The sequence below is a fragment of the Ailuropoda melanoleuca genome, chromosome 4 (assembly GCF_002007445.2).
Source record: "Ailuropoda melanoleuca isolate Jingjing chromosome 4, ASM200744v2, whole genome shotgun sequence".
Lineage (NCBI taxonomy): Eukaryota > Metazoa > Chordata > Mammalia > Carnivora > Ursidae > Ailuropoda > Ailuropoda melanoleuca.
Window position 1 is genome coordinate 83,047,711 of NC_048221.1, and position 12,575 is coordinate 83,060,285.

Consider the following 12,575-nt stretch of genomic DNA (forward strand, 5'->3'; position numbering starts at 1 on the left):
TTTGGGGCAGTTTTTATCTTCATGATATCTTTGCCTTTAAGAAGGAAAGAAAGAGAGGAAGAAATGGAAAAGACAAAAGTATAGTCTGTACCATTTCTTCACATCCTTTTTTGTTTCTTAGCCTTAAGTAAGCATGTATGTTAGATTACCTTCCTCCAACCAAACCCATAGCTGGGACTCCTGAAAAAGAAAGGTTCTGTGCCGGAATGGACTCAGACTATTAAGCAGAAGAAGGGTGTGAAGCTGGTGTCTATTGCTGATCAGGATAATGTGGCTTCATTTTGCAGTAATACGGCTGTGGTGATGGAAAATGACTTCAGCACTTTTCCCAGTGCATTTCATTCCACTGCATGTGCCTTCGTAAACATGTCCAATCGCGTGATGGAGGTCAACGACAATGTAGGGTTTAGAAATTGTTGCTTAGAAATCACACTCACTTAAATACCTGAATCTGTCCATCAGCCATGCCATAGCTTATTCCAAGCTTGTGCAGAAGAGTGATTTGCAATCTCCTTGCTTTTCATTTCAAGTAGCATCACTCACTTTAAGCCAGATATTCAGGCCTCTTCAGAAGCCTCGAAGGTGAAGGACAAGTAAGAAGAAGCTTATCAAATCTTTCACAACTGGGGCCAACTATACCTATTGCATCAAACTTGTTACATCTTTCTCTGGTATTTTATTTTAAAATCACACATTCTTCTTTCATGAGGCTAATAATGAGGATTTTGCCACATAGTTTCACAATTCCAATGGCTCTTTTTTTGGTTTGCACATTTAATTGGTCATTCCCCAGGTTAAAAGCTGGGCCAAAATGACTGGGGTTAAAGGAGATGCTTTGCAAGTTCTTCTCCTTTGAGTGATCTCCCCCCATCTTTTATAAGCTCAGGTTGCATAACTAAATTCTGGTTTTGTTTTGTTTTGTTTTTTTTCTTTTTCACTCACAGGGACTTACAATTTGGGCTTCTTCCAGAGCTGAAAACCAATTACAAATATGAAACAGATTTCACTACTGGACTTGAATGCTATATGAAAAAACAATAAGATCTTCAAAACAATTGGAAAAGATCCTCACCAAAGAATAGATGGAATGTGAATGGCAAGATATCAAAGAGGTAAGAGGTAAATTTCTAATAAAAACATGTTTGTTATGTGGTCAGGTATATACAAATTATGTTTCTAGGCTAAGGGTAGCATTCTTTCTCAGTTAAGGGTCAGGTCAGGGAGAATCATTTCTAATTTAAAAAATATACCAGATGACCCACTTTCTTTTTTCTCTGAGTCTGTGGAGCACCATCGTAAAAACCTATATCCAGGATGAAAAGGGATCAAATTAGGGACAAAGGACAATAAAGCTCTTAAACCTTCTTTATCTCGATGTTGGGAGAAAGAAAAGGAAGGAAGGAAAAAAGGAAGGAAGGAAAGGAGGTGCAGCTTTCAGGATCTTGTTCAGTACCGCTTGCACATTTACTGAGTAAGAAGAAAAGAGCTATAGTTCTTCTCTTTACATCTATAAACTACACTCTACTTGAAGTATTCATGATTTACCCTCTATGTATGGAGACACTACTTAGGAGTTCCGCCTTCCCCTAGGAACATAGCCCAAAAAGTGTGGTTTCGCTTCACTTTTTTCCCCTCCTCTCCTCCTCTTCTTCCCTTTTTAAAAGATACTAAAACCCTAGTTCTTCTGTGATATGAAACTGGCCGTCTCTTTCAAAGACTTTTGAGCTATTTTTTTTCCTTTTACTTGATTTTTCTTAGTAGAATCTTGCCCACAGAAATGTAATCCTGATAGACTTGTTGATTGGCCCTAGAATATATCACAGTCCCTAAACACATGAAATTAAAAAAAGAAAAAAGAAATCAACATTGTTCTGAAAGGAAGGTAGTTAAAATTCAGAAAGAGAGATTCTTTAATTAACTTAATAAAATTACTAATGGAAGCATTTTAACTGCTAAATTTAATTTACTTGTCAAGATATCAGGCTACAAAGAGGAGGGAAGAGTAGGAACTCTGCTTTCCATTATGATGTACTCTATTATAGAATAAATTTGCTTAAAATGAAATATATCACCAAAAGCCATCAATGACATCTTAATTTGGAACAGCCAGTTGAAAAGTAATTAGACTATGAAGCAATCAGTTCTAGTAAATCAGTGTTTCCCTTTACATAAACATACTTTTTTTCCTTTCTCTTTTTTTTCTATTTATATACAGGAAAGACTTTCAGGTAGTAGGCAGGCAAAGATGCTGATTCTTTTGGCTGTCGGTGTTTTTACTTTACATTACCAAGCTGTCAAAACAAAATGTTTTATGATGGGTTTAAAAAATGTATAAGCATCTGATTTGATTTAATGTTTATATTTATATGTTGAACTGAGGAGAGTTTGCTTATCATAGGGGTTTAAAAGATTTACATTTGTCTGCTTCTTACTTCCAAAATGCTTTCCAGATCCACAGGCAGCCCTGACACCTTACTTCAATGAATGAGGCTCAGTCAAAAATCAAACAAGACCCTTGCTTCTCCCTGCAGGGTCCCTCCTAAGTCATACAAATAAAAGTGGAGAATGTGGTTGCTAATGATACATGGATGGGGATGGAGGTGGGAGTGGTTAAAATTATCTTTTTGTTCAGTATCTGACAGTTCACCAGTAGTAATTTCTCGAAATGTAACGGCCTTCCTGGAAGTGTGTTTGCTTATTACTATGAGAAGCTAATAAGGGGGATGGGTGAAACAGAAAATAATCTGTATTTCATCTAATTTTGTGAAAAGTTAACCTGATTTAGCTGAGGTGTCAAGAATCCCAGTATCAAGCGTTTTGGTATATATATCTTTATATACATCTTTTCTGATCACCTTGGTAAACCTCTGAAGAAGACATTTTCAACTTCAATTTAAAGACATGGAAATGGAGGCCCAGAGAGGTTAAATGACTCATGGAGATCGCAGAGGTAGTTAATGGGAGAGCTGGGGCTAGAACGAGGGTTTCTGGGCTCCTGATACTGTTTCCACAACATCTGCTTCTGAAGATAGAATCCCATCTGTTATATATGGAGGGGAAGAGGTGTGAGAAAAATAACTAGATGAGATATCAATCACTCAGCAAAATATTTATGAAGGACTTCATTCAGATATTAGGGGAGTCACCATTGTCACCAGCCCTGAAAAATCAGAGGGGATGATGAATTATGCCAAAGAGAAAATTAGCTCAGAAGATAGAGACTACCTGGCAATGTCATGCTTGTGTTAGTGTGTATTATTCTCCAGTGGGAGAGAATGGCATGCGAGAGGAAAATAAAGGACAGTTTTTTAGTGAGGAAAATAAGCTACACCTTGTTATGAAGGGAGAAATGTGGGGAAGCCTCTGAACCAGTTCCAGGCTGTGCCAGCATGTAAATCACTTAACAGTATGCAAATGACCTCACCCTTATAGACTAAATCATTTCCATTCTCTCCACTGCCTATTTAGAAATGTGATCATTGATCACAACACTACAAGCTATGGTTCCTAGTTGAAGAACACATTGGGAAGAAATCTAATATGTATGATACAATAAGATTATTAAGATTCATAATTGTAGATAGGTGTGAAGCAGCCTAAGACAATATAGTCTAAGTGCAAAAACAAAAACAAACCTCTGTTGCACTGTAACAGTGAGAGAACTGAACAGAACACGGGACTGCAGGTACCCTCTGCCTCTAGAATTCTAGTAAAAATACAGTTTGTCATCCCCAATGGCTGTTCACGATCTGTGTATAACAGGACAATTGCCCTGGGAGTGGAGAAGGCAGGAACTATATAAAAATAGACAGAACAACTTAAAGTTAGCAAAGAAAGATAAGGAGCGCAAAAATGGGAAATGAGATATTGCTAGTAAAAGAGGTTAGATGGAGTAAGGAGCTCTTTTATAAATGTATCAAGGAGAAAAGTGATCCTCAAGAGAAAAAAGACCAGTGAATAAATGAGAAGAGGAGGGTGTGAAATTAATGATGGCGGAGATATTGACCTCTTGCTTTAAGTCAGTTTTTAAGAGAAAAATGAGAAGAAAATTTGGACAGCTGGAAGGCAATAATGACTTTTAAAAATAGTATCGACAAAGAGGATGAGGGGAAATTTAGAAAAAAATTAAACGTTGTGGCATATACAGATTGTAAGTTTCAGATAATATGCTTCCCAGGGAATTAGATTTCCTGCCTACCAACTAGGCACAGATATGGAAGAAGAACAATACAAACTAAAAAAGATGTCAGAAATTCATTCCTCCCCCGAAAAAATGTTTCATATAACAATAGAATAATGGTGAGGTTGGCTAGGGGAGCAAACACAGGATAGGCTCCTTTAGTGTTATGTAAATTTTTGACAGACTTAGTTATGCCTATGTGGCAATTCCAATTTTTAAAAATTTGGGGAAAATTTTTCTTTTTTATTTAGCAAGTAAGGAAATAAATTCAATAACTCGCATTAACTACTGTGTATTATGTCATTGTCCCATAGGAGAGAGTTGGAAAAATGATGCAGGTCCTAAAACATTATTAAGTATTAAAATATTGATTAAATATGTACATGAAATTGGAAAATTCAGAGTACATTGAAAAGAAAAACTTCTGAAAAAAAGTTTAAGATCCTAATAAAATTTTCAAGGTTAAATCCTCAAAATCCAACTAATTCATAGGAAGCTATAAGATACTTGGGAATAATCATTCAGGGAAGTTTTTGTTGACATTAGGTAATCATCTGTGTTAGTATTGGAGTTTTAAGGAGAGAGTAATTTATTGGAAGTACATTCATTTTTTTTAAGTTTTATTTTTAAGTAATCTCTATACCCAATGTGGGGCTCAAACTCACAACCCTGAGATCAAGAGTCACATGTTGTACTGACTGGGCCAGCCAGGTACCCTGTGGATATTTATTCTTAAGGGAAGATTTTGTTTTGGAATATTTACCCCTGAACAGTTTTGTTGGCATTTCTGTGTGATGGGCTATCTTATTGACAGATTATAGTCATTGGCTTCTTGGTTTCTTTCATTTTCACTGTCCTCTTTTTCACCTGTTGTTCTTCAATAACTAAAATCTGGGATTTGTGCTATAGCATTCCAATGACACACTGTAACCACACTGCAAGAACCCTGCAGCACCTGCCTTCAAGCTGCTTAGAATCATAAGTCAAATGTATGGTTCATTGACAAGTCATTGCCACAGTGAGGAAGTGTAGAGGAATGTGAAGTCATATGCAAAGGAATGTGGCAAAGATGAGACTTGACCTCCTCCCTGAAGAATACATGGAATTTAGACACATGGCACAGAGTGGGGAGAGAGAGAATTCCAGAGACTGCAGCAGTTAGGACAAAGGTCTAGATAGAGAAGTGGATCTCATGAGAGACTGGGAAATAGATCTTTTTTGGTGGAGCAGATTCTTAAAAGGCAACAGGTGCATCTGTGATGTGGTAGGGCTGTTTGTAATCTGAAGAACTGAACACAGATCACTGCTCTGACTTTTGGAAAAGTCATTTTCTCTCTCTAATGGTCGTGGTCTCCTTTTGTAAAATGGGCGTCATTACTCTCCTGCAGTGCTGCCCTGCTGGGTGCCAGCCAGTAGAAGAGTCATGGGGTATGATCATTTTCCTGCTTTTCATCCAACCTTCTGCTTTGCTTTCACTGGAGCTCTGTTCCTCAACAGTTATTTTGTGCTTAAGAGGCATCTGACTTCTGGCATAATGCAATTAAGCCATTTCCTTTTGCTAATTTATGGTTTCATATTCCTTCCAAGATTTTTAAGCAGTCTCAATGTTTTCTGTTAACTTTTGATATTTATTACATTCATTCATTCCCAAGTGGGGTACAAGGGAGATAACCTGCTTCCCTATTGGGTTGTGACTGTGAAGTTAAGGCAGAGAATTTATGCTGAGAAAAGGGAAGATTCCATTCCATCTACAGAATGATGGAGATTCTATTTCTGATGACTAGAATAGTGTAAGATTATGAATGCAAGGTGGGTGGACATAGCTGATTCTTTTACATAAATCAGACCCCAAATCCAATAAGGGATGTCAGCCTTCATCACTGAAAGTGGTTTTTGAGCACTACTGAAGATGGGAGGAAGGGGTAGAGGGAAGAAAAGGAAGGAAGATAGGAAGTGAAAGAAAGGAGGGAGGGAGGCAGAAAATAAAAAGAAAAACACATAGGAAATCACATTTTTTAAGAACTAATTTTGAAGCTATGCTAAAGCCCTTGGGCATAATTGCTCGCAGGGTGAAAGAGACCTTCATTTCATCTTTCATTTTTTTCTGTTGTTCTTCTCTACATGTCTCTATTTACAACAACCTTGCCCTTCCTTATTGCAAGAATAGGTGAAAATTCCTGGTCCATTTTTTTGTTCTTTTCATTGGTGGTTTTAGCAAAATCATTATACAGTAAATTCTCTGTGAAGTCCTTTTTAAAAAATGTATGGTATAGTAATTTATTAAGTAAATATTTATGACCACTATGAATTTCTGGAACGAAGTGTATATTAAGTCAAATAAACATGAAGCAAACATTTACTAAGTACCTACTCTGTGCTAGGCTTTGGGCTACCTATACAAAACAACAATAACAACAAAACATAGTCCCTGCCCTCATGGAGCTCTAGCAGTATATATGCTAGAACTTTCTGTACTCTAGAACTTAGTCCCAAACTCTCAGAAAATCAAAGTAGTTTCATGTGGCAATGTACATATAGAAAGAACTGAAAAGTACCTGACCAAAAACTGAGATGCTAATAAGTAACAGATAATGGTAAAAAGTATCTTCCACTTAGTTAGAATCAATGTTATTAGGAATAAATAGTTATTTTCTCAACTGGCTATTTTAAAGTGTTTTAAAAAGGTTACTTCCAATTGAACCTAACTTATGGCTCAAAGGACATAAAAAATAAAATTGTGTATGGTTCAGTAAACAATAAATATGAAGAATGCTACAAACTGAAACTGGTAAGAGTCAGCCAAAGCTATACTCAGAGGTGAAGTAATAGCCTTAAATATTTCATTGCCTTGGTGAAATAAAGGATAATTAGAAATGAATTAAAAGTAAAACTCTGGAAATTAAACAAATATAAAAATATGATGAAGTAAGTAATAAAGTTAAAAATAGTGAAAGAATCAGAAATCTAAAAGTAGCAGAAGTGATGAATCATCTCTATATATTAGCAAAAACTATTTTATTTATATAATAATACAATGTTTATATTTCTCATATAAATTAAATTTATGTATTATATATTTTTATATCAAAATATGTTAATTATTTTGTACATGATTTTATTGATAAAAGCTTGTCCCTTTTAATAAAGGGGGTAACCACAAACAAAATTAGAAATGGGAGCATGAGTTTTAGAATGGATTCAGGGACTGTAAAAATCATAAGAGAGTTATGCAAAGTTATGTTCCAATAAGTTTGAAAACCTCAGTGAAATGGAAGTATTTCGGAAGAATGTAAATTACCAAAAATGTTGAAGAATAATTGGAAAGAAATAATTAAAGCAGTAGCCAAAATGAAATAAGTAACTAACCAGCTAAATACAATTTTAAACAGTGATTAATGTATTAAAAGTGTTAGTACTAAAACAAATCCTGGGAACTTCAAAAGCCAATTAATTTTAAATTATTCCTAAATGTAGAAGAACATCAAAATTACCTAATTTTATTACTCTAGCATTACTCAGATACCAAAAATAAATAAATATAATATAATAATATATAACAATATAATATAATAATATAATACAATAAAAAAAATCTCCAGACCTCCTGCAGTTGTAAATATAGATACAAAAAATGAAATAGGCACAAAATAAAATGATTCAACAGTTCCTAATATGAATGGTCTTCTCATCATGGTGGGTAGACTCAGGATGCATCTGAGAAAAAGATGAGGAGGTCGTTGCATTTTTTATTCTTTCTCGGAAGAGGACTAACTCTCAGGAAAGCGGTAGGCAGGTGGAGTAGCTTCATCAACTCTGTTACAGAATTGAAGATCACAGAAACAATTAGACAGAATGTGTCTTCAGGAAATGATTTGATTCTGGATATATTTGCTTCAATACAGGGATTGGGGTTAAAGTCATGGAGCAGTCAAGCTTTATTTTTTATTACTTCTACTATTTTTAAAGTCAACATTTACTTCACAGAACAATTATAAATCAGTGTTCTGTATTAAATCTCCAGTATAAACAATTCATGTGGTAGGCACTGTGTGCGATTCATAGAGGTGAAATAAATTTTTAATTGCCATAAACTTCATGCAAGGTGGACACCTCCATTGTATTTGTTAGTGATCTTGTTCCTTCTCTTTCCACTGTATCATACCCATTTCAAAGGTCTAGTTCCCTCTTCCTCCCCTTCTCCTCCCCCTCCCTGTCTCCCTCTTTCTCTCTGTCACTCTCTGCCTCTCTCTCTGTCTCCCTCCTCTCTTTCCTTTCCTTCCCCACCCCCATGTCTCTGATTCTTTGTATTTTAGGGGAGTTTGATAAGCAGGGCCTTTGTCAAGAGAAACCTGAATGGCACCCTCTTAGAGAGGAAAAAGCTGCCTTTAAGTGCCATTCTTAATTTACGGGTAAGAGCTGCTACTGTACCTGTGTGAGGTTCCCACGAGAGTTTCACTAAATGTGTCTCTGCCAATACCAATGACCGAAAGAGACCTTCCATTAACTTCTGAATTAGCCAAATGGGACAGAGCTTAATCTAATATGTGTTATTTCATTTTCTAGGTTACTTGTTTTAAAGGAAATAAAGTATACTCATAGGCTGTCTAAAACCGTCCTGGGAGATGTGCATGGAAGGACTCCATCTAAATAGTATCGGCTTCTGAGAAAGCTGGGTGCATGCCTGAGGGCCCAATTTAGCTTGGTGGATGCCTTTCTCACAGTAGGCAAAGCAAACCCCTAATTCCAAAGAGCTTTGAGAGAAATTGCACATTAGTGAAAATGATGTGTGCTTGTGCTGAAGTTTTTTTTTTTAAAGATTTTATTTATTTATTTGACAGAGATAGAGACAGCCAGCGAGAGAGGGAACACAAGCAGGGAGAGTGGGAGAGGAAGAAGCAGGCTCATAGCAGAGGAGCCTGATGTGGGGCTCGATCCCACAACGCCGGGATCACGTCCTGAGCCGAAGGCAGACGCTTAACCGCTGTGCCACCCAGGCGCCCCATGTGCTGAAGTTTTAAGATGCTATGTGTCAGGAGGCTTTCTCCTCTATTGATATCTCTACCAATGCCTACTTGAATTCTGTGTGGAGGTGGCATTCCTCCCAGTGACCATGATCTCTCCTCTTTGGCCTGGTGTGACCAGTACTGTGAGCAGCCCAGCCATCATCAGAAGCAGATTGGAAACTGCTTCAGTAACACCAGAATTCAGACTGGCTTCTGAGGAGGCGGAGTGAATAGTGGAAAGAGAACCAAACTCCCTGCCTAAAGACTGAGTTTCTTTCTCGCCTGAGGGAATAAAAGCTGAGTAACCTTGAACATAACTCCCCCTGTGCCTCAGTATCTTTATCTATCAAATGGGGATAATAATTTTTGCTCTGCATATTTTCCATGATTATTATATTGATCAAATGAGATAATGAATATAAAAGTGTTTGCAAACTACAAAGCTGTATAGAAATTTAAGTTATTTTTAGTGTGATATGGCATATGGAATGGTCCAACAGGTTTCTGAGATCTTGTAGGTATCTTGGCAATGTCTTCTTGACTCTCTAGGATTTTCGTGAAAGCAAAATTTGCTAAACAGAGCTAGATGCATGCAGCTCTCTCTCTCTCTTTTTATAGCCATCCTTCCCAACTGCCAGCCCTATTCATGGGACTTAGGAATGTGCCAAGGTTAGAAGACTCAGACATGGGGTGTGAGCCATAACTTCTAAATCAGTTCTGGAAGGATGCCAGACCATCAGTTTAGAAAAGTGATTTGAGTGTCTTCCTGAGGACAAAGAATTACTTAGAGAGTGTATCTTTCAAGAACATGTTATTGAAACTTGGAAAAAAGAGTTTTAAAACATGAGAACACTAGTATTAAAGGCACTCTAAACCAATTACAGCATATTTACTTGGATTTCAATGGGCGGGATACCCTTTTCATTATTTGCAAGCTTCAAGAACATTAGAAACACTTCACTGAAGACAATGTAATATCCAAATCTGAAGTAGGCTGTTGTTTGTCCATTTAATCCACTTTCTTGCTTTTACCTTCTTCCTGAAGGCAGAAGAGCACTCGTATGTTTTTAGAATGCACAATGTACCCTGAGTGGGCAATGTACTTTTGGGTAGTTAGCACCCTTTGTCCCCTGAAAAAACATACTGTGTTGTACTTACCCTACCCTGGGGTTCCAAGGAGTTGCTATGTTGGAATAGGAACCATGATAGGGACAGGTTTAGACCCCTGAGCTCTTAGCACAGAAAGGCCTTGTCATTTCCAAGTGCTTAAAGATCATTCTCCATGCTTCAGGGAGAGTTTCCTTGGGACCATGGATGAAAGATGGGGATTAAAAGGCTTAGAGGCCTGAGGGAGACTTACGTTCAGAGGTGCCCAGTATTTTAAAGATTTGCTATCCACAAGGCGTTGACTACCTCAGGCTAATGCAGTGGCTTTCAGGGTTTTAGTGCCCTTTAGACAGACAATGGTCATTGAACAGAGAGAGAATATCTACTTTTTCCCTGGTAGATTCTCTGTATGGATTTGAATTGAGTTTGGAGACTGACAGTACACTAGTGAATCACTGCATATCATCAAACTGTGGCCCTTCTCCTCATGCCAACCAAAAATGCCCAATCTGCACAGTGGTTTCCTTTGAATCCTGTTTTTCTCCCACTTCTCTGGGGTAGAAAGCTCTCCCACTTAGAAGGACCCCAACAATCTGTTCTGCCACACAATGGCTCATGGTGCCACCCTGTTTCATATCAACTTTGCAAGCCTTACATTTGCAGTGGTACCTTGGTCCTGCTTCAATGTGGATAGACCCATCCTATGCATCAACACTTGACTCAGAGTCTTTTGACACGAGGATTGCTGGGTACCACCTTCTAGAGTAGCTCCCCGGAGACAACAGTCAGACTGAGTGGGCCTCTGCCAAGACTTCTGAGGCTCCCTTCTCTCTTGCCTCTCCTCCTCTCACAGAGCTCCTGGTCTGCATTTGATTCCTGCTTCTGCTGTCACTGTCTCTGTGACTTTAAGCCAATTATGTCATGCCCCTCTGGGGAGATAACTCCTCATCTTCTTAAGCAGGGAAGGATAACTGCTATAACATTCCGTTTCCCTTATTAAGTGATTATAACAATGACTGAAACACAGTAAGGTCAAAAGTATGAGTTGGTTTAGAGTCAGTCCGTAGCGGGACGGTGTCCCACAAAAGCATTCAAAGACCTCAGCCAATGGCAGCTCTGCTATTGGCAGCCTGTGGTTTTCAGGGTCACAAGACATCAAGGGTTCCAGTCTAGAGAAGAAAGTACACATGGGGAGTCTGTACTGTCTTCTTAAATGTGCTGGTCCAGAAGTGGCACACATCACTTCTCGGTCTAGAGTATTGACAAATACTGCTCATAAAGCCGTGTGAGGGGCAGGGTGGCCGATCAACAGTTCCACAGTATGGAAGGAGGACAGGAAGGAGAACATTTTGGGGTACAGCTGCCTCTGCAACACATAGCACCTTTGGCCAGGTTCCTTGGGCTGCTATTAAATGCAGTCTTTATGAGCATGGGCTAATTTTGAATTTTCTTCTGCCACTTACTACTTTCATGATGATGATAAGTAACTAAACAGCTTGGGCTTCTATTTCTTCATCTTTAAATGGAGATAATTTAATACTTACCTGGTGGGATTATTGTGAGGACTGAGTGAGTCAGTTCCCACAGGGCTTAGGAGAGATCATGGCGCCATAATCACTCAATAAATGTTAGTGGTTCAGTCTTCTGTGAGTTCCTGTTAAGATTCAAGATTGAGGCTTATGATAGATTGGGGTATTTATTCCCTTTGTGATGACTTGTGAAACAGGGTGCTTTTGTACTTCATGATGACTTTAATCATAGCAATGCCCTTTTCCTGAGGTCATAAACAATCTTAAATTCTAAATGCAGATTCAAACTAAGAGAGAGAGAAGGGAGGAGAGGAAGGGTAGAGGGAGGCAGACAGACAGACTCCCCATTGGCCTGAGTGAGCCTTTCTTGGAAATGTGCTGCAGTGGAAACTTTCTATTTGGTCTTCATTCTTCCCCAGTTGCTTCCCCTTCATAAGGTCAGACCCATACTGTGGTCTGAAGGCTCTCCCTCCCTTCTCCAGCTCCCTCCCCTTCTCCCTCTGGGGGCGTTTCTTCTTCTAAACTTCTCACACATTTAATCCCTTTTGGACATCTACTTCTTAGAGAATTACACACTAAGTATTTCACATATATGTGCTCAACATAAAATGAAGCTCTCCCCGGTTGTCCTTATGCAAACCATAACAAACTCTCTCTCCAGTTTTCTGTAACATCACTTAATATAAAGCTCTTGGCAACATCTCATTTATGTGGGCAGTGGCTAGTTTTCTATAACAGGGCTACCTTCCTCTGGGT

The 12,575-nt window shown here is 38.2% G+C and overlaps 1 long non-coding RNA gene across 2 annotated transcripts in view; it reads left to right on the plus strand.

The window, feature by feature from the left end:
- Window positions 1–951: 951 nt before the first annotated feature.
- The window catches only part of LOC117801973, a 203,531-nt gene continuing 191,907 nt past the window's right edge, over window positions 952–12,575 (plus strand). For both annotated transcript variants that reach the window (XR_004624903.1, XR_004624902.1), the window contains exon 1: window positions 952–1,112. This is a non-coding gene — a long non-coding RNA (uncharacterized LOC117801973). The remainder of the gene's footprint in view (window positions 1,113–12,575) is intronic.